Source organism: Lemur catta, chromosome 2 (assembly GCF_020740605.2).
Source record: "Lemur catta isolate mLemCat1 chromosome 2, mLemCat1.pri, whole genome shotgun sequence".
Lineage (NCBI taxonomy): Eukaryota > Metazoa > Chordata > Mammalia > Primates > Lemuridae > Lemur > Lemur catta.
Window position 1 is genome coordinate 106,244,402 of NC_059129.1, and position 20,349 is coordinate 106,264,750.

Consider the following 20,349-nt stretch of genomic DNA (forward strand, 5'->3'; position numbering starts at 1 on the left):
AGCAACTTGGATAGAACTGGAGACCATTATCCTAAGTGAAGTATCTCAGGAATGGAAAAGCAAACACCACATGTACTCTATAATCAATGAGCACACACAGGCACAAAGAGATGTAAAGGTCACTGGAAATCAAAAAGGGAGGATAGGGGAGGAGCGGAGGGATAAAAACCTACTTATTAGGTACAATGAACACTATTAGGGTAATGGGCACACTAAAAGCCCAGAATTAAGCATTATAAAAAGTATACATGTAACCAAAACATTTGTACTCCCTTAATATTTTAATATTTTGAAATTAAAAATTAATAAATTTTATTCAAAAAATTTCAAGTTATAAGCATGAAAGAATGCAGGAAATAGAAACATTACCATTAAGAGACTATAATAGTAATTATTGCAAGCAAGATCCACCAATGGATGCTAAAATAAATGGGTGAAAGTTTGAGGAGGAAAAGAGGAAAATAGTAACTTTATAGTGAAAAACTCAGTAGATACCTCCTTAGATCACTGTAATAAGATATATCAATATCACGTATCTCCTGCTATTATAAATGAGTGCATCACTTCTGCAGTAATCTTGTCAAACATGGTAACCTTAATATAATTATGAGAAAACATCAGACAATACAAATTGAGGGTGATTCTGCAAAGGAACTGACCAGTGCTTTTCAAAAGTGTCAAGGGCACAAAAAACAAGGAAAGGCTGAGAAACTGTCATACATTGGAGGAGACTAAGAAGGTAGGACAACTACCCGAGTTGTGGGATCCTGAAACAAACAAAAGACAAAGAATCATAATTTAAAAAACTGATGAGATTTGAATAAAGTCTATAGTTTATTCTATAATATTAAACAGTACTAATCAGACTAATTGTGAACCTTAATATTTTCCCAATATTAATTTATTCTAAGTCTCTGAGTTTACAGTTTTACAATCTGGAAATGAAAATAATACTAGAATCTGCCTCATAAGGCTTTTGAGGATTAAATAAGTTAATACATTTATACTAGCTCAGAACATTGCCTGGCACAAGTGTTTAAAAGTATCAGCTGTGAATATTATTATGACCTGTGTGCTCATAATCTTCCCCACCCAGAAACTTTCATAATTGATTGATTCATGAAATCCTTTTAATATGAACAACATTGTATAAAAATACAGTGAAATTAGCTAACAAGAGAATAGAAATAAATTACTCTTTCTGTGGTTGGAGGCAAGTGCAGGAAGGCCTTCGTGTAAAGTAATGTTTGAGTAAGGTTTTCAAGGATAGATAGAAGTTTGCCGAACAGACAAAGGCAGGATTAATTTTCAGTGCAAGTCAAATAATTGCTCTATGTTTAGAGGCGGTATGAGTACTTCCCTCATCTTTGCTAGATCAATGTTTCTCAATCTTTGTGTGTATTCATATCACCTGATGATCTTGTTAAAAATGCAGATTCTGATTTAGTAGGTCTAGGTCAGGACCTAAGATTTTTCATTCTTATCAGCTCCCAGGTGACGTGGGCCACACTTTGAGTAGCAACATATTAGATTATTATACAGTTGTCCCTCAGTATAGGTAGGAGATTGGTTCTAGGATCCCTGTGTATATCAAAATCTGTGCATACTTAAGTCACTCAGCCAGTTCTGTGGGACCCATGCATATGAAAAGTATGTCCTCCCTACATGCGGTTTGGCATCTCACTAATGCTGTATTTTCCATCCACATTTGGTTGAAAAAAATCCGCATATAAGTGGACCTGAGCAGTTCAAAGCCATATTGGTCAAGGGTCAACTGTAGTCTCTAGAGTCTCAATATTGCCTTTAGATATTGTTAACTTATTTTATAAAGAATGTGTATCCTGAAAACATAAAAAAGAAAAGAATGCAGAGTGGTCACTGGTCACTCAAGTCTTGATATGTCTGATTAACAATATCTGTGGATTTTTAGCAGTTATTAACCTGGGGTCCAGGAATGAGGTTCGGGCATCTATGTGCCCCTCACACTGTAGACACAATTTTGTACGTCTGTGAGTTTAATGATTTTTTGCAGAAAAGGGTCCATATCTGTCATCTGTTTTCCATGATATTCTTCCTTTACTTAATTCATATGAATGGAGTTTCTGGTATCCTATTCCCAGAGTCATTTGAACAATATCTTCTCTTATAGCTGTGTTGAACTGTTCAGCTACCTTCACTAACTTATTTCAGGTTTTTCTAGATTGGGATTTAGAAGTGACCTTGCTAAAGTTTCTTTAGATAGGCTCAGTGGGATATACAAACATCAAATCTAGGAATTCAGGTCAGTAACTTGTTCTCAGAATTTCTCCCATGTGGTTGGAGTCTATATTGTGGCCAAGTCAAGATGTTGTCAGTAACAGGTACAAGGTGACTTTGGTAACTGGCAAATAACAAAACTGGGAGAAGGTCAAAGGGCTAGATTTAGTAACAGCTGCTAGATCTAGCCACCAGTGGGCTATGAAGGCTACCTGGGACTTAGCCCTATCGCGTCTATGCTACTGGAGATATGTTCAGGAGCCTGGGAGCTGGACTAGAGAAAAATGGGCCTCTTTAAGTGAAAGAAGATGGTCTTATAACTTGGTTAGACAAGGATTTAGGAAAGAATAGAAATTAAGAAAATCTTAATAGTAGTTCTCTTCCACTAAGATCCAAAACACCTTCATGGAATTGGCAAGGAAGTGCTCATAATTCCAGTGCTGCCTTTTTTGTTTGAGGAGCACATTTATAATCTAAGGGCCTCACAGAGCATTTCAGAACACAATGGCAACCTCTTTGGGAGACACAATAATCAGAGGATGGTTGGGGCAGGAGCCAGAGCCCTCTCCTGGCTTCAGGTTTCATTTATGAAGACTGAAAACTTGCAATCCAAACCACAAAGCCGAAAGTCCCCGACATCCTTTGCCTGACCTGGGCGGATGCACGCACACGGGCTCTGCCTGCGTGAAGGATAAGCCGCAGCAAGTAGTGCCAGGGCTGACAGGTGGTAGTGGCTTTGGGGTTTTGTTTGGAGCCAGCAGCTGTAAGGAGAAGTATGTCTTACTCTTGGGGAGCAGTTTTGGAAAAAACTGGACAGCTTGTCAGGGTTTAAGTCAAGCCAAATGACCTAAGGTTTGGTGAAACGCTTTAGTTCCAACTGAGAGAACTCTAATGTAAATCAGGAATCAGGATGAATATCTGATTATACATATTTCATACACAGGCTGGAAGTCAGAGAGAAAGGCTGCAGCCTAGTGAGCATGCAAATGAGTATTGGCTTGTCCCAGGTCTACTGGATGCCAGAATGAGGGCAGTAGGTAAATCTACACCTCAAGCACTGAGGGGCTAGAGCTGCTGGTATATGGCCAGGCTTGATTAGGATTGAGTTGAAGCTGTGGCAGGGCTGAATATGCTGGCCAAAGAGCTTTGGCACATACATTTAGGCAAGGCAAGGACAGGGCAGCTGCTGAGAAGTGGTACTTATTTCTGGAAAGGACCCTTTCTGTGTATTCAGGATAGGAATAAGAGTGCTACCCAAATGGATTCTCTATTTGAGTTCTATCCCAGTAGCAACTGCAGAATCTATAATCCATATAATTGATTTCTGATTCTATAATCACGTGTTCATTTGAGAGGCAACAGTGAGGCTTTAGAGCAGGCACCTAAGACAGGTGCTAGAATCAGAGAAGTGAGAATCATATGAGATGAGTGGGTTTATATTGAGACTCTCAGGAAGCTTAAGGATGACTGACTTACTAGTTTTGATGAGGGCAGCACAGAGCATGGCATGAAAACATTTACTAGATCAGTGAATTTTTTTTCCATTTCATAAGCATTTATTCAGTGCTTGCTATGTTTGTAACACTACCTTAGACTTTGATAATAAAATAGCTAACAAGATAGGCAGGCATAAGGACAGGCATTCCAGGGAGACAGAGAAAACTCACATCTCAGGACAAATAAGCATCATGATTCTAAGTTATAATAAGTGTTATAAAGGAAGCACACATACATACATACATGCAATACTGGGCTAGTGCATCATTATTGGAGAAGATTTTCTATAAATAGAGTGGTTAAGGGAGGCCTGCTGAAGAGGTGACGAAAAGCATATGATGGTTCCTCTCTTTGGTTTTCACTGTTCTTCTATGGCAGAACATTTGCCCGTAGACAGATTTAGGTCAGCAGAGGACCAGATCTGGACCAGAGACAGGAGGGCAGAGCTCCACTCCAGCAAAGAGGCTGCAGTGCTAAGAGGGCAGCAAGATGGAGACTGAGGTTGGACACCTGGGCAAGAGTCCAGACCTTCAGATGGGCCCTAACTGTGGTCAGGGACAGGGAGAGTTTCCCTTCAGGAGTTGAGGGGCCAGGAACCCTGTCTCTAAGTCGGTGGAGACGCTGTGGGGAGGGAGAGTAGCAGGTGAGAGTCTAACTGGCAGTTATGGAGGGGCTAGGTCAGGGAAGTGTCTCCACTATAGGATGATACATCTGAAAAATCTAAGTGGCAATAGGATAATCAAATGTGACCTTCCAAAAGTTGCTGATACCAAGTTGATACAAACACACTAATCTAAAAGCTCATAAATCAGTGTCTCTGAATTCATTCAAAGGCTCCTGGAGAGTTATTTAAAATCACTCTGTGATGAATAAAATTCAACCATATCAACTCCCCCCAAAATAAAAAGAAAACAATGCAAAGTTTGTCTTTGATGACTACAGTTAGCAGAATAAACCCACAGGATAAGTCAAATCATCCTCTCAAATTATAGTTTTATTTTACAAATGAAAAAAAAAAAGAAACTTCCTCAAAAATTTCTCTCAGAGCATGACAAACTTCCAAAGTCTAAGAGAAGTGATAGGTATTTTAAGACTAAAGTTTGATTAGAAATGTGACAAGATAGAGGTGGTTCTCAGGAACAATGGAGGGAATTTGAAAGTACTCCCTCTGAACTCCAGAAATAGAAATGCAAATCTGAAACTATTGCTGAATGATTTAAAGAAGTTGAACAAACTTAATGTAATCATATTGCAGATCAGGCAATTCTGAGGTGAAATAAAGAATGGAAATCACCTATGAAAGAGGAAAAGGTCAGAGAAGAGAAGCAAGCATAGGGAAATAAAAGGCAAAACAAAATGAGAGTGAGAAAGGCAGAACAAAGATCCTCTTTACCTTGCACTTGACTCAGATACTCCCTTTTGACCTATCTCCTAGAGTAGGGCAGGAAGCTGATCTAAGAGCCAGATAAATCTTACCACTTTATCCATCTGATCCAACAGATTGATGTTTCCAATGCTTCATCCAGTTTTACTCTGATTCTAGTTATTATTTTCTGGCTATCCTGATCAGTTGTATGATTTTCCTCTTTCTGGAGTGTGCATAGTAGGAGACATGGCTTAGACTGCCAAACAACTGGGTCATGCGAGTAAAATCTCTCATACCTCTGTGATAGTCTATGTATTTAAGTAAACTTTGGAGTTGATTCAATTTCATACTTTAAATCAAATGTCACTATTACAGTAGAGAACCAATATGAAGAAGCTATGGAACTTCAAGCTCAAACATCCTTAGCCTCATTAAACTGGAGTCTTCAACATACCACCCCTAAAAGCCTCCTTCACTAAAACACCCTAACCATTCTGACCAGGGCAAGGGCTCTGTAGGATACTCATCCTCAACCATGGAGAAAGCTGGAATAAATGGCCTAAGGTCTGTTATGCACTCATCTCACATGTCACCCTTCATGACACTGTATTAGCCAAGTCCTCTTGCCTGAGCTTCTGTCTTAGTTTCTGATGAGAACTGCCCTTCTCCCCGATAAGGCTGTCATATTGTGCAGACATTTAGTCTTCTTATGGAGGCTCTAACTCTCAGCCTATATCTTGCCTCTTGTGAGTTCTCCCCCTGAGGGGAATGCATAAGACACTATTCCCTGACATACCTTTTTAGATTCCGTAAGAAATGGACACTGCACCAAAACCTCCACTGTTGCTTGGTGCTTGAAACTGAGAGTTACCACTGTAGGGAAATCCCAGCTCAATGGTTCTTCATCCTGGCTTCACATTAAAAATATCTGGGGAGCTTGTAAAACCATATAGATACCTCAGTCCCCAGCCCAGGCAAGTTAATCAGAATTACCTGAGTATCAGTAGTTCCTAAATCTCCCCAGGTAATCTTAATATATTGCCACAGCTAAGAATTATTATCTCTATTAGCTGCTCTGCCCATTTAACTGAATTAGATTTCCTCAGGTATCTCCAAATAAGGACCAAGTTCACTCAAGCTCACCATTTTTGTAGAAATCCAGATTCTATTACTAGTAACCACTCTCAGGGGTCTATAGTTAGGTCAGTTCACTCATCCCTGGCCCTCCTATTCGAGCTTCCCCTGACGGTCTGTCACAGTGGAAGCCAAATCAGGATGGGTGTGGTACAAGGACAGCATGGAAGAAGACAAAATCCACTCTTTTTGTGTTGTTTCCTGGACAGTCTCTGGAAGGAAAGAAATATAGAGAAGGTAAGCGTGAATAATACCTTTGCAGCTTTATAAAAAGTGTTAGAATCTACACCCTATATTTTCTCTGTTGGATGTAAACTAGGGCAAATAGCACCCTCAGAAATGTGTTTTTATCTTGTTCTCAACACTGTAAAACCAGGATGAAAGTTACAAAGCTTTCTACTTTAGGATCAGAGACAAACTCACCTGTTGATTTTTCTGTTCATGCTTACTTGCCTTGCCTCCTGATTTTTACTGTCTATAAAAAAGTTGATTATGGGCGTTTGAAGTTGTGATGAGGTAAAATTTTAGAGTACTACAGAAAAGATTACTTCACAAAGTAAGTAAAGTGGTGGATTCTTCATATTATTCAAATGGAAGTAACTGAAGGAAAATATTTGAAGGTAATTTAATTTCCAGAAATAAGATTTCAAGTATGATCATTAGTTTAGTAGAGAAATTAAACTTATTTACAACTTCTTAAGCCCAACAAGAAATGCCCAAGATCTTATTATGCAAAGGAGTATAGTACTTTTAGTAAAAAGGTTATTCCAAATAGAACTCTTTATTGTCTCCAGGAATAAAAAGTAGGTATGAGGCATTCTCATTTGGATTGTAATGGTTCTGGCAAAAAAGAAAAATGGTTGGTGTTTTATATGGAGGAGTGGAAATTTGAAAGACAGTGAATACCATTCAATTGCTTTTTATTAGGGTAAGTGCAATTGGACCTGGTAAAAGGAACAACCAAGAACCTATGATGAAGCTCTAGGAAGTCACGTGAGTGAAGCCAAAGAAATTATTTCATTTTAAAAGAGTATAACATAATGGCACATATCCTATATGAAAATCAAACAAAATATTATATTCTCTTTCAAATGATATCTGGTTAGCAGCAACTGAGGCAGAAAATCAACACTGAAAACTAACACCCTGCCACCCTAATCCTGGAGGAATTTTCCCTGATTAGAGCAACTGAACTGGACTGAAGTCAGCTTCTGTTTCCCTGCTCTTACTCAATAAATGTTTGTAGAATAAATTAATTTTATAAGAGAGAATGAATAATGTGGTGAAAAGAAATCAAGAAGGCACCTTAACCTTGCCACATTAGCAATATAAATCAAATGTCTTAAATTAATTTCTACCATTTGATCTAGCAATTCCACTTCAAGATCTATTCTAAGGAAATAATCAAAAACACACAAATTAATGTAAAGTATGTTCATAACAGTATTACTCATAATATCAAAACATAGAATATTGGATTAAATCTAACTGTCCAATAATGTGAGAATAGATTATTATAAAAGTGTATGATCATGCTTCTGAACACTACATAATGTTATAAAAATACTCGTTTTCTCCTAAATGCAAAAAATAAATGGATATACATATTTTCTTATAATTAAAGAAACAAGTGACTTTTCTCTCTATAAAGGACTAGAAAGAAATATATCACCATATTAACAATAGATATTATCTGGGTATTTGGGCAATGTAGATTGTTACTGTTGTCTGTATTTTGCACAATGAGTTTTGTGTTACTTTTTATTTGGAAAACAACTAGAAATATTATAAGAAGCTGTTTTATATCTTGAGACTGTAGAAGATCAAGATATCATATAAAGTAGTCCTCTGACATGGTTCAATCAAAAAGCATTTGCTATGAAGTAAGCACGATGTGTGTGGCTGTAGATGGTATTGAAACACCTTCAGAGAGAGTCCGGGTCAGAGAGCTTGCTACCTGGTTGGAAGAGTGCAAGAGCCTATTTAACATATGCGAAATTGTAGGGCCTGATCGAAGTGCTGGGGAGGGACATAGGAGTTTGAAATATACAGGTTGCTATAGGCAGACTGTCTTCAAGGATATTGAGGCTGACAGAGGTGCGAGTTGTCCATAAAGGACAGAGAATTCCAGACAGGGCAAGTAGTAGAAGTAGAAATGAGCACTGAGTATTCAGTTAGAAAAAGGGAAGGAAAACCTGAGTGAAGTAGAGGTTGTTTGTTGGGGAATAGTGGAAAATAAGCTTAAATAATTTGGGGGAAGTTGGATTTTTGAACAGGCTTATGAATTGATAAAAGAACTGATAGGAACATGTGCACTCAATGTGAAAATGAAATAAGTAAGGCAACTAAGTCAGTCATTGTAATTACCCAAGGATGGGGGTGAATGAAAGAGCTGAACTGGTAACAGTGGGATGTACGCAGTTGAAAAGCTATAAATAGTCACCATCAAATGGTTGTTGGGAGCAAACACCATCTGCAAGATAAATTGGGCAGGATAAAGAAAAGAATATGCCTTTTAGGTTGTGAGTTAGAGGAAAAGAGATGAAGAAAAACATAAATGAGCAAGGCAGATACAGGAGGAAGTGTGCTCTTGACTAAGGAGTGTAAAAATTCAAAATAGCAATGATTCAACTCATTCATCTGAGAGTCTACCAGGAACCATATTGCTGCCTTAAATGTGGAAACTGTAACTGAACACAACCTTGTGTTGTTTTCATTGTGTTGCCATCTGCTGTGAAGGCGAGGCCCCGGAGGTTCTACCTACAAAGAAAAACTTGACTTCTTAAGATGTTTTGAGGGTTTTTGTTAAAAAAGACCAAACTACATAATTTTCTCAAAACCTCCAAAGACTGCATAATGACAAATGAACTAGGCAGAATTAAAAAAGAAAGACTGAAAGAAAAAATTTGGAAAGAATTACAAGGATATGTTACTGGCATTATTGAGAAGGGAGAGTGCAGATTTGTAATGACCTGAATGACTTAAATAGAAATATGGTTTGTCTTGATCCATAGTACCATACAGAAAATAGGACTTGCTAATAAAATATAATTGTTATATATAATTGTTATAGAAAAGTCAAGAAACACAGTGCCTTGAGGTGGGAGAAAAGGTGAGTGTGATGCCACAGGGATCAGAGAGCTTCTGTGGGTGGGCCCTGACGCTTTGGGGACTGTTTGTCCAGCTGGATAGGTTCGGGAGTCTTGGGAAATTGAAACATGGATCAATGTTGCCATCTGCCCAGGCTTAGTTTTGGAAAGCTGTTAACTTATTGCCTCAGGTCATACATTGATTCTTAGATTAAAGGATTAAAATGTGAATGTAAATACTCTGATCCAGCTCCTAGCACCACAACATGAAGGAAACAGGCCTCCAACCTTTAATTTAATTATGCTGTCTATTCAGAACATCTAGCTAGGAGGTTAGTATGTCACATGTAGTAAGCATCTCTAAAGAATCTCATGAAGGCAAGTCCTGTGAAGAGGTATACACTATGAAGAAGGTTAAAATCCACCAAGTAGCTTTTTTTCCTTTAAATCTTATTGGAACCAACTGAGATCAAGTTAGCAAAGATTAGAAAGATGATTCTGAAGTGAAATGAACAACAACAAAAAATGAGTAAAAACTGTTTATATACAAATCACAATGAAAATCATTAAATGGAATCAGCAAAATGAAATGGAAGGATAAAGTATTCCACTTTCTAATATACTTAACAAATATACATAAGTAAATAAATAAATAAAATGAGAAAAGTATGGAAAGTATAGAAATAATATAAACAGCTATTTCATATCTCTTGGGGGTTTTTATTTCCCCCCTAAGAAAAGCCACATAATTTCTGGGTGTCCTAAAAAACCATATGAGTCCATTGTGATCATTAATAATAGTAACTGGTGAGGCTAATGATGGCCATTGATGTCAGAATTAACTATATAATATCTGCAAAGATAAGGAGTATGCCTAAAGAAATATTGTTATTGAACTTCTGGGAATAACTTGTTAATGAATGTGTGAGTAAAACTACAAGTTTATTACCTGGTACATTTTTAGGGAAAGCATTTCTTCTACTAGCGCTCATTCGATCTGATCCGAAGAACATCAATAAAGAACTGTAACAAGTCTGCAAAATGATGCATTTATAGACTTTGCACAAAAATGATCTTAGTAGTTAAGGCAATAAGATGTTGCCAAAAATGACAGGCACTAATCACCATCCCTGTAGAACTAAAAGGAACTTTTAAAAAGTATTTTTGCCAGGCCCCTCATTTTACAAATCGGGGAGCTAAGGCCAGATAGGTTGTCACCTTCCAAGGTCATATTATTAACTGGTGGTTAATAATAGGACTGGAATCCCGGTCTCCAGAGAAATTTTGGATTGACAGTTCTTCTGACACTGGTCAGCCTTCCTTGATAGCCCCTGGCCCCTATCCTGCGCTGAATCTAGGATAATATAGGCTCCTACCACAGAAACAACAAAAACAAGAGGCTATTGATGGGAGACAAACAGGTATGAGAGAGTAATTTAAATGTGATTGAAGTATATGTACATAAGGTTTTCTGTCAAATTTAACAGTTTAATTTTAAAGCCTGAAGGGTGTGTTTATGACATGTGGTTTATAACATGATTTCATTAAGATATTCAGAATGTGGAGGTGACAATGAAATATTCTTTATCATTACCAACATCCTCACCACCGTTTATTGAGAACTAATAACGTGCCTAGCACTATGTTAGATATTTTAAAAACATTATGACCTTGACTCTTAAAAAATGTGTTATTTTATACATCACAAAATCTGGTCTCAAAAAGCTCAAGAAACTTGCTTAAGTAGTGTACAGTTACTAAGCAATGGAACTAAGGTATAAATCCAGGCATGTCTGGTCTCCAAACTTATGTTCTAATGAATAATTATGTCTGCCCATAACTCACCACTATTTAAATGCAAATATTACCAGAATGACATAATTTGCTAATCTGGCTGTTATACCTTTATGGAAAGATTTTAATATTGGGCAGTATTCCAGGACACCTTGCAACTTAACCACTCCCCCTTGTAAAATGTGTGCCATGCCTCAGGGAAATGCAAGGTGGTAAGTGGTAGAGGAGCACCTGGAGGCAGTTACAGGTGGGCTGTGCAGAGAAGAAGGGTCTCAGGATGGAAAATAGACCCCTCAGCTGGCCTCCTACAGGATCTACTACCCCTGGCTTTGGATCCAGATAGTTTCTGAATAAATGGTTATTTATTTTCAGAAGGTAGATTTTCTGGATTTTTAGAAAAAAATATTTCAGAAAAATTGTAAACACTGTTGTTTAAATGTTTTGCTTTATAGTAAATTATAAAGATGTTACAGATGCCCTGTACGTTCTACATTCATAAATTTCAACTCCACATTTTTCAAGTATTTTAATGAACTCATGCGAACTGCTGGTCTTACATGAACTCTCCACCCAATGCATGTGGGCTTCCTCTCTCAACTGTGGCTTGGTTCCTTAGATATTACCGTTTTTCAATCAGGAGGTGTTTATCAGATATCTACCATACGACAGGACACAAAGGCTGGCAAAAACACATGGTCTATAAAATCTTGGAATTTTCAGTCTAGTGGAAAAGACAGACTAATGAACACATGAATGAACACGTAATGGCAAATTGTGTTTAGTGTTATAAAGGGAACATTAACACAGTGAGTGGCAAGGAAGCACCAGAAAGCAAAGTTCCAGGGGAGGTGGGCAGAAGAGAAGGGTCCCTTGTCTGGTCTGATGCTAGGTCTACTTCTCTGGAAGTTAAAGAGCCTGTCCTACCATGAAGGAGGGTGGGAATGCACATACCCTACAGAGAGGAGTTGAGCTAAAACAAAAATAGGTTGGTTCAGTCTGAAAGAAAGAATGTATCTTGGAAACCAGACATAATAATTATGCACACTGTATATACTGGCTGTCTATGTAAAACAGTGAAAAACAGAAAAAATTAAAGCATACATGATAAGATAGTGAAAGAAAATTCTAAGACCTTGGCAACTAGTGGTGATGGAAAGCTGTCCCATCATGGTGCATCACGATGAGGACTCTAATGACCTACCTTTCACTAGTGAAGAGTCTGGTTATATCACAATTAGCAGAGATGGCTTTTAAAAGGAAGGGGCTGGAGAATGCATTGATAATTTTCTAATTCATGCTTCTTCCAAATGACATACTTGTCCATTCAGCTAATAACAGAAAGCTCTCTCTGCTCTTCTGATGTCCGAGGAGAGGTGAAGTTTTGTGGGTGGGAACGAGCTCTCTCAGTGAAACAAAGCTATATATAGCTGCTGTATTTCTCTAACATCTACCAGTGAAACACTCATTTAATTTATCATATGTGAAGCCCAGGCCTGATAGTATTATTCCAGTTAGCAATCCTTGAAAAAACGAAGGATGGATTTAAATTAAAAAGATGATATCACTCCCTCAACAATATCTGGGTCTCGTCTACAAGGGGTACCTCTGCGGTGCTAGCCACTTGTTAATTTTCCATCTCTTCATAGAAGGAAACATTGCTATAGGGTCAGCACTTCCAAATGCTACAAAATGAAAAGGAAAAAAATTAAAGAAGTTGTACCTATAATGTAGACAGGAACGGAACACTAAACCCCTAATTACCTACGTGCAGCTCATTCATTCATTTATTCATTTTCAAATCTATCTCATGTATTCAATCAACACTTATATCTAGCACATTTAGGCACTCTTGTTAAATGTTAAGGATTAAACACAGAATCAAAACCCAGTGTAGCCTTCAAGAACTTCAAAAAGCAGTGGGGAAATCTGCCAAATTAATAGAAGAAAGCATCTTAATTGTGGAAAAGAAAAAAATGACCTGACAAAGTTAATCAGTCAAAGGAGACTTTATTTAAGATTATTGCAATAGAGGAGAGAGATTGAACTCAATTCTATTATGCAATAGGCAGGAGAAATTTTAAGCTCTGGGGTAAACTAGTAGAAAAGAACTGGAGGTAATGGCAAGTTTGGTCAATGTAATTAGGTCATTTGTGTTTGCTACGTGGGGCTCATGGAAGTTAGGCTCCTACCCTCTCACAGAGATAGGAAGTTAGGGGCACTGTCTTTCTCGATGATCACCTTTCAAAGGGATGTCTGCTACGTCCTTGAAAAGACATTCTCAGGTTGTAAACTGGCAAGAACCTAGGATAAGATTGGTATCTCAAGGTGGCAGAGCAAGAATTTACAATTTCAAGTATTCTAAAGTAAGTGCTCTAAGAATAGGTTGGTCAGGAGCCTATAGTTAGGAGGAAACTTTTCTAAAATTTAGCCAAGCTCAAGGGAACATTGAGGCTGTTTTGTTCAATGTAGAGTGATAAATGATGAAATATTTATCTCAAGAATACACAGGAAGATAAGAGTTAAATTATAGTGGCAGGAAAGTTAAGGTGACTCACAGGGTTAGTTAAAAGAGTAAGAGGCAAGATGGTATGATCAAAAAGCTACTGGATTGGAGATTTTAACTCTGATTGTTGCTTGTTATACCAGTTTGTGATGTTGGATCAGTCACAATATGTTTGAGCTACTGTTTTTATCTTTGATGGAGAAATGACTGTCTTCTCTACCTAATTAATAGTGTTGTTGTGATTATCAAATGCAATAAGGTTTATCTAGAACACTATTTAAGTAGTATAGCAGCAAATAAACACAATATAGAATTGTTAAATTATTGACCAAACTCATGGAAAACTGAAAACAGTCAAATAATTGCTTTAAAAAATCTCTAAACCCAGTCAGAGTAAGAAATATACTGCTTTCAGTTTTCAAATAACTGGTAATTCTCTTTCCATATAAGCCATTTCTCCCTCTCTAAAATTTTTTTCGTATTTGAAATGTATCACTATATTTTATTAAATCATCATAATCTGCATGCCAAAACCTTTGAAAAATAGCACAAAGAAAGAAAAAAATTTTATATTTGCATTTCAGACTTTTCTATGAAGAGATTAATATAACATGCCCAGGTGGGGTTTATTTTAGGAAAACAAAAATTGTTTTAATGTTAGAAAATCTAATGTAATCAATAAGTCTGAGAGAAAAAACTGTTTTCAAAAGATTCAGAAATGATTTTATATTATGTAACAACCAATTATTATTTTAAAATTATGAAAAGATAGGAATGAAAAGACAGTTGCCTTTATAATAAAGGCTATCTATTGAAGTTAACAGAAACATCATACTTAACCTTGAAACACCAGAGGCACTTCCATTAAAATCAGAAACAAGACTTGGAGGCACTGACACTACTATTAGCATTGTTCTGGGAGCTGGAACCCATCGATTGTGAAAGTCAGCAGTTATAAGGGTTAGCACCATTTAAAAAAGAAGAAATATGATTCACAGCATCCTCAGACAAAAGAAGTATAAATTAAGAGAGTCTACTGAAGATAAATTAGAAATATTAAAATTTTATTAAAGAAAGCTATTACAAATAAACATAAAAACAAGAGAGTTTTATACTGTAGCCAAAAATGGCTGCAAAAATAATTTTAAAATATCATATTTCCAGTCGTCTAAGAATTGAATTATAAAAAAGAAACACACAAGGCCTTTGTGAAAACAATTGCAAATCAGTAATGAGGGTGAAATTAAATGGCTAAACAGAGAGAGTTCTTAAATGAGAAACTAAATATTATAAAAATAGATACATTAATTATTTCCATATTAATGCACTGATATAATGTTATTCTAAACAGAATGAGGGAAATATTGAACTTGACAAAATAGTTATAAAGTATTATAGAAGTTATAAAGCAAAGTTATAAAAGAAATCTATGTTATTAAAATTACAACCATACATAATCGAATGAAGAAAAAAATTAAAAGATGATTGCCTTCCAGCCCCACACATTCTTCCAAAGTGTCCAAACAAACAGAATAGCACAATATACCTGAAGAAGAGCCAGCCCTCTGTAGATTATAATGTATGACAAATAGACGGTACTTAAAATAATATGTAACTGGCACAGTAAATGATACAGGATAGTTTAAAAAGATTGGCTATGACCAATGTGGTAAAGGGAGGGTGACTAAATTATTCAGTGCCTAGGGGAGTGCCTGGCTCACTGTGAACAGGGTGTTGATTGAATCAAAAAGTGGAATCATTATATGGGGCTGGAACAATTGTTCCAGAACAAAAATAAAGTTAGTCTTTTCATACACCATGAATCAAATTATTTCAGATGGATTATGTAACAAAATATAAAGAAACAACTCTCAGATAGAGATATAGATAAATATAGTTTCAGAATGAAGATCTTTTTAAGCATAAAAATAGCAGATGAAATGGCACAGTAAAAGTGATTTATTTAACTGAATAAAGATTGTTAAAACTTTGAAGGCCAAAAAATTAGAAAAAAATAATACGCTAAGGGATATATTCAGAATATATATATTATATGTAGCAGTAACATCCTTCTAGGTAAAGATACACATTACTAAAATCAGTATGAAAATTATAACATCAGTAGAAAATTCAGAAAAGAAACTAAAGGGTAAACTAAAGAATTATCTATTAAAGCAAACATAGGTTTCTTAGTGGTTTATAAGGAAAGTAAAATAAAATTTAAACAGAATACTATTTCACCTCCCATATTAGTGACAGGTAGGTAACATAATATCTAGTGCATGTAAGATTATAGCAAAATGGGAGTTTCTGTTAGTATACTATTAGCTTGAGCATAAGAATCTATAATTTTTCTGGAAAATGAGTTGGAAAATTGTATCAGACATTTTAAATAATCTTTGGACCAGAAATTCCATGTATATAAATTTCTCAAAATATATAGATTTAGATCACATATAACCCAAATATCCACAAATATGAAAAAGTCTGTGCAAATTATAGTACACCTATAGAATAAAATATTATAAAAATTTTTAAAATCATGCTTTCAGAAAGTTGTAGTGAATGGAGAAATGTTCATCATAGGGGGCTAATTAAAAAATAAATAGAATACAACCACATATAGTAGGAATACAATTTCATGTTATGTATGTCTATACCCAAACAAAGACATTCTTGGAATCCATTGAAATACTAATCTTGATTGTGGGTAGACTTTATTTTATTCTTTTTTTAAATTTCAGCATATATTATGGGGGTACAAAAGTTTATGCTGTAAAGAATGTTCTAATCTTCAATTGCTATATTAAATTACTTCTATAGTCAGAAAAAAGTGCTAACAAAACATAAATGAGCTAAGACCTGTTTGTCTATTTTTAAAATGTTTGCTGTCATATTATTCCAAAAACCACAAATATCCCTAAAACATTGAGCACATGTTCTATAGATTATGACCACATTTCTATTAACTTATCCCTAACCCTAATACTAATATATTGCTCTACAAGTAGCAGAGTAGACTGTAATTTTTCAAAATTAAAAAAAATTCCCATAGAACCAGAGATTATAAAAATTTATGTATAGCATAATCCTAATGTTTCAGACAATAAGAAGAGAGATGCAAGTTTTTACTAGAAAGCAAAACAATGAAAATTATGCACTTTATGTAAGATACCATCTTTTTCTAATTTATTCATGTTCACTTATTTAATAAATATTTATTGAGCATTAAGTAAAACATTCTGAAAAAGATTACATTGTCAGGAGTTATAAATTAAAATATTAAAAAGATGATACAGATGACAGTTTTTCTGGGACTGAGTCTGAACTCCAGAACTTTATTTACTGAGAAAAGGGATATAACTTGTTTACTCTCTATAATCTTTTCAGTGAAACTCCCTATCTCCTTCACTTTCATACATTTATTTCCCCTCATTTTTATTTTAGTGCTTGGTCTCATCATCTATTTCCTTTGTTAATTAGTCCTTCAGCCATTTTGATAATTCCCTACAGGATCCACCAGGCTGTTCTAAACATAGTGACCACTCATTAAATAAATGGAATTAATTCCATGTTTCACTCATATGCAAAATTATTGCTAAACTTGCATATTTAATTTTAGATTATTTTTCTCTTCTCATAGATAATGCCTTTACAGGTATTGTCCATTCAATACCCTGCATGCATAAGACTCAGTGACTTTCTCTAAATATCAAGCTATGAAATTAAACTATTAAATATTTAATAATGTTTAAATATTAATGTTCTTAGAGGGCAGGAATATATAAAAATGGGATTCATATTTTATTCCCTTAGATAATGGTAGTGAAACAATAATCACTGCATCTCTTGAGTGTATAGATAGATAGTTTGCTATGGATGGCAAAACTAAGTAAATGTCCATCAATAGTGCTAGCTAGAGGCCTGGATTGTTGGTTACGAAATGTCAATATCATTTGTACATTAGTGTTTGTTTGCTGGATTTCCTAAATTAAATATCTTATCTTCATTTACTTAATGAAGCAATTAGACACTATCACAGAATAAGCTTAAAATTAAAAATTATTGTTTCTTATTAAAAAGAGTTACAGAATTTAAGGTCTTAATGAGCTGTCATGAAATATATGGACTAAGAAAGACCAGAGATGTGTTTTACTTAATTGTGTTAAAAATACATATGTATTACCAGGGTGGAAGAGATCTTGCCTGCTTTGCTGAAATATGAAGAGAAAATAGAAGCAGCAGGAATTATGACTTAGCACTCATTGTATAAATCAGTGGTTTCTGAATTGGGTCAGTGATTTAGTTCAAAACTAGATATATACATTTTACAGTCACCTAAAGAATGACAAAGTTAACACTATTCTATACTGTATAATACATATTATACTGTATAGATAATCCTTTGGGAAGGGTTATCTTTTTGGTAAGTTATATTGGGTCCATTATATCCATGTGAAAATCTAGATCCCTACTTTAGAGCACATACAAAATCAATGTCAGATAGATTAAAGATGTAAATATGACAGGAAAAATACAACTGTTAGAAGAAGACATATGAAAATAATTTGTGACCTTGAAGAAAGCACAACTTTCTTTTCTTCTTCTTTTTTTGGGGGGGTGGCAGGGGACAAGGTCTTGCCCCATCATCCAGGCTGGAGTGCAGTGGTACAGCTCACCATAGCCTCTAACTCCTGAGCTCACGGGATCTTCCTGACTCAGCCTCCTGAGTAGCTGGGATTACAGGCTCATATCACCATGCCCAGCTAATTTTTCTTATTTTTTGTGCAGGCATGTTCTCACTACATGGCTCAGGCTGTTCTCCAACTTCTAGCCTGTATCAATCTTCTCACCTTGGCCTTTGAAGTGCTAGGATTACAGGCATGAACCACCATGCCTAGCCAAAATCACAAATTTCTTATCAGGCACATAAAAAATCATAAGTTGGACTACAGTAAAATTAAGAACTTGTGTGCACCAAAAGATGACATTAATAAAATGGGAGAAATATTTAAAATGTATGTGTCCAAATTATATATAGAAGTTCTCAAGAATCAATAAGAAAAAATGACTAAGTAGATAGATGGGCAAAGACCTTGAACATATACATCACAAGGGAAGATATCCTAATAAAACTATGAAAAGGTGCCCAATTATGGTCATCATGGAAACAAATCAAAATGTGTTGCATTTTAACACAAAGTAAAAATTAAATGTGATACTACTACATATTCTTCAGAATGGCTAAAATAAAAAAGACAGAAAATACTAAGTATGGAGCAACCATAATCCTTACTCACTGCATACTATTGTCTGAATGTGTTTCCCAAAATTCATATAGTAGAAATTTAATCCCCAATGCAACAGTGTTGAAAGGTGGGGTCTTTTGGGAGGTATGGGGGTCACAAAGGCTCTGCCCTCATGAACGGATTAATGCCATGATAAAAAGGGCTTGTGGGAGTGGGTTTGCCCTCTTCTGCTCTTCTTCCATGTGAGGACACAGCACAAAGTCACTCGCCAGATGCTGGTGCTTTGATCTTGGACTCCCCAGCCTCCAGAACCATGAAAAATAAATTTCTGTTCTATATAAATTACCCAGTCTCAGTCAGGCATGCTGTTATGGCAGCACAAAATGGACTAAGATACTATGTAAAATATAGATTGGCACACTTACTGTGGAAAGTGGATTGGCCCTATCTAGTATAGCAGGTCATATGATCTAACAATTATACACTCAAGTATAATTTTACTCTTAAATATACACCCATCAGAAGGGCTCAACTATGTTCACCAAGGGACATGTACTAGAATTTTTATAACAACACTGTTTTTAATACCCCCAAACTGGAAGCATACCAAATGTCTCTCTATAGTATAATAGATAAATATACTATCATATATTCATAAAATGGAATAATATGCAGCACTGAGAATGACAAAGCTACACTCAACAACATTGATGAATCTCAGGAACATAATGTTGAACTAAAAAAACCATAGACAAATGAGAACATACTGTATGATTTTTAAGAAAGGAGAGAAGGAAATGTAAAAGAAAAAAGAAAAGAACAGAAAATGCAAAATATCTGTACTGCTTGAGGTCAAGGGAAATGAGAGGCCAAGAAGCACAGCAGGGCTCCTGGGTTGCTGATAATGTCTGGTCTCCTGGTTAGGGTGCTGCCTTACACAGGCATATCAGGTTTTTGAAAACCCATCAAGCTGTAAATTTATATGCATTTTAAATTATGTCATGTTATACTATAATAAAAATAATAATTTAAAAAATGTGGTTGTGGCATGGTACAAGGATTGAACACACCTGTAGTTGCTGCTACTGAAGAAAGCTAATCAGAAAGCTTGCCAAGCAGTGTATGGTGCCAAGCTGGGGTTGGAGATTTGGAATTTATTGTGGCTCAATGTGCGCAGCTGTGTGATTGTTTCCAATCTCATTTCAGCAGCTGTGGTTAAGCGTAGAGAGGTGGATTTTTACAGATCCAGATTGGAATATTTTTGGGTAGGGGTGGCAGAAGGTTAAAAGGGCAAAGAAATTGATGTTGTCAATGAGAGATACAGTCATATTTAGTGCGTCTAGATTGGATAAGAAGGAAAATGGAGTTTATTCACAGGAAAAGTAGGAAGATAAAGAAATATTTTATTGGCTTGAATTTTAGTAGGAGTAAATAAGTAAGAGAATTGAAGAATGGGTGGTA